General features: G+C 48.0%; 1 pseudogene; it reads left to right on the top strand.

The window, feature by feature from the left end:
- The first annotated feature begins 625 nt into the window (after positions 1-625).
- Positions 626-2,884, top strand: LOC114507997 (annotated as a pseudogene).
- Positions 2,885-3,397: the final 513 nt, after the last annotated feature.

Genomic DNA, 3,397 nt, shown 5'->3' with positions numbered 1-3,397 from the left:
GAGATCCCTGGGGCCATGCCCTCTGTACAAACTAGAGGGCCATTGGAAGTCCGACTGTCCCCGTACCTCTCAAGGCAAGGGAGTATTAATTACCTACTCAAGTCAGATCCTTGGTTTTGAACTCCATGACCTTCTGGGGTTAGTGGCAGAAGACTTACAGTGTCCTGGAACCACACATGGCCTCACAATAATCAACAGGACAGAAATTGGGGTAACTCTATCAGTAACAAATAAGCCAATCTCTTTTCTCATTGACATGGGGCCACTTACCCTGCTCTCCCTGACTACTCTGGGCCAAGAGTCAATTCCTCAGTCTCAATAGCAGGAGTCCATGGCATAGTCTCACAACCATTAGCTATCCCTCTCCTACCCTGTTCACCAGAGGACCACTTATTTCCTCACTCATTCCTTGTTCTCTCTTGCTGCCCTACACCAATTCTTGGAAGAGACATTCTTGCCAAGCTTAAGGTCCAACCACTCATTCCTTCTCCTCAAAACTCACAGGGTATTTTTCTTCTCTCTCCAACAATGAACCCCTAGCCCACTCCTCCTCCTTCCCTCCCCCCACCCCACTCTGTTAATCCAGAGGTATGGAATACTGAAACCTCAGTTATTGCCAGCCACCATGAACCAGTCACTATACTGTCAGGGATCTGACCCAACACTGGCCAAGTCCCAATACCCAATACCCCTTGAAACATTGCAAGGAATTAAACCTGCAATTACTCATCTCCTGCAGGTAGGACTTCTATGACTGACTAATTCCCCATATAATGCCCCAGTTTTACTGGTAAAAAAAACCCCAAAAAACCTAATGCAACTTATCACTTAGTCCAAAACACACAAATCATTAACCAGGTTGTAATTCCTATACATCCAATAGTCCTAACTCTCTATACTATACTCTCCCTCATAACACCCACTATCACCAACTACTCTGTCTTAGACATTATGGACATCTTCTTTACCATCCCCTTACACCCTGACTCCCAGACCTATTTGTCTTCACCTGGACAGACCCAGACACACATCATTCCCAACAGTTAACCTGGACTATTCTTCCCCAAGGGTTCTGTGACAGCCCCCACCTGTTTGGACAGGCACTGGCCTGTGACCTGTGCAACACTGATCTCTCCCCATCTACTCTCCTTCAATATATAGATGACCTACTATACAGCCCATCCTTTCCAGACTCTCAACAAAGCACTGCCAAACTTCTAAATTATTTAGGACAACTAGGATATCGAGTCTTGTCCCAAAAGGCTCAAATATGACAAACATCAGTCACCTACCTAGATTTCACCTTAACACCCACTGAGAAGAGAATGGCACCAGGTAGCTGAACACTAATAGCCTCAATGCCCATCCCTACTACTAAACAAGGTCTTCTCTTATTTCCAGGTCTGGCTGGGTACTTTGGGAATTGGATTCCAAGCTTCGGTATTCTAGCCATGCCATTATAGGAAATAATAAAAGGACCCTTATAGGAACCGCTATTGCCTGGGAAGCCCATTGAATGACCCTGCTTTCAGGAGCTAAAGGAGGCCTTCACCAAAGCCCCTGCTCTGGCCCTCCTGGACCTCAATAAACACTTCATTCTATACTCAGATGAAAGACAGGGCACTGCTGTGTGTCACAGAACAGAAGTCAGGCCCAGACCTAAAAATTATAGCCTATTTATCCAAACTACTAGATCCCACAGCCTGAGCTTGGCCTACTTGCCTCAGAGCATTAGCCACAGCAGTCGTCCTTGCCCTCAAGGCACAAAAGCTGACATACTCTCAACAAATAACTGTATTTTATCCTCATGCTATTTCTTTCTCTTTTTTTGAAAAGTTATTTATTTATTTATTTTTAGAGAGAGGGGAAGGGAGAGAGAAAGAGAGGAGAGACACATCAAGGTATGGTTGCCTCTCAGCAGCTTCAACCTGAGTCTCAGCTTCTCACCTGTCTCCCTGAACAACATGAGCTTCAGCATATGCTCCAGCTTCTTGACAAGCTACTGGAGCCTGGGCTCTGTGCAGTTGCCCAGCTACAGGGTCTGGCCAGTGAGCAGCACAGCCAGTATCTATGCAGGCACCAAGCGCTTGGGCTCCTGGATATCTACACCCTACTTCACCAGTGTGTGGGGCAACTGGGGATCCAGGGGCCTGGCTCCAGGGATGGCCAGGGGTCCGGTGGGCATAGGGGGCATCTAGAACAAGAAGGAGGCTGTGCAATGCCTGAATGAGCACCTGGCCTCCTACCTGGAGAGGGTGAGAAGCCTGGAGGCTGATAACAGGAGACTTGAGATCAAAATCTGGGAACACTTAGAGAAGAAGGAACCCCAGATCAGAGACTGGGGGCATTATTTCAAGACCTTCCAGGACCTGAGGGCTCAAATCTTTGCAAATTCTGTGGACAATGCCCATATCATTCTGCAGAGTGACAACACCCATCTTGCTGCTGATGACTTCAGCGTCAAGTATGAGATAGAGCTGGCCATGCGCCAGACTGTGCCCTCTGAAAGGTCACTGATGACACCAATATCACTCAGCTGCCTCTGGAATCAGAGATTGAGGCTCTCAAAGAGGAGCTGCTCTTCATGAAGAACCACAAGGAGGAAGTAAATGGTCTACAAAACCAGATTGGCAATTCTGGGTTGACTGTGGAATTGGATACCCCCAAGTCTCAGGACCTTGGCAAAATCATGGCAGACATCTGGTCCCAGTATAATGAGCTGGCTCAGAAAAACTGAGAGGAGCTAGACAAGTACTGGTCCCATCAGATTGAAGAGAGCCCCACAGTGGTCACCTCAAAGACCACTGAGATAGGCGCTGCTGAGACAACACTCATGGAGCTGAGACATAGGGTCCAGTCATGGAGATCGACCTGGGCTCAATGAGGAATGAGGGAAGTTTGGAGAACAGCCTAAGGGAAGGGGAGGCACTCTATGCCATGCAGATGGAACAATTCAATGGGATCCTGCTGCATCTGGAGTCAGAGCTGGCCCAGACCCGGGCAGAGGGGCAGTGCCAGGTTCAGGAGTATAAAGCTGGAGGCTGAGACTGGCACCTACCATAACCTACTGGAAGAAGGGGAGGACTTCAATCTTGTCCATGCCCTGGACAAGAGCCCCTTTTTCCAAACCATTCAAAAGACCATAACTCACAGGATTGTGGATGACAGAATGGTGTTTGAGATCAATGACTCCAAAGTTTTGAGGCATTAAAGGAAGCAGGAGTAGGGCATCCTTGGCAGGGCAGAAGTCCAACAAAAAGTTCATTGAAAGAAAAAAAAAGTATGGTTGCCTCTCAGGTGCCCCCTGCTGGGGACTTGGTCTGCAGCCCAGATCTGTGTCCTGACTGGGAATCGAACTGTAGACCCTTTGGTTTGCAGGCCAGCACTCAATCCACTA

This window comes from Phyllostomus discolor, chromosome 10 (genome assembly GCF_004126475.2).
Source record: "Phyllostomus discolor isolate MPI-MPIP mPhyDis1 chromosome 10, mPhyDis1.pri.v3, whole genome shotgun sequence".
Taxonomy (NCBI): domain Eukaryota; kingdom Metazoa; phylum Chordata; class Mammalia; order Chiroptera; family Phyllostomidae; genus Phyllostomus; species Phyllostomus discolor.
This window is presented reverse-complemented; position numbering and strand designations above follow the sequence as displayed.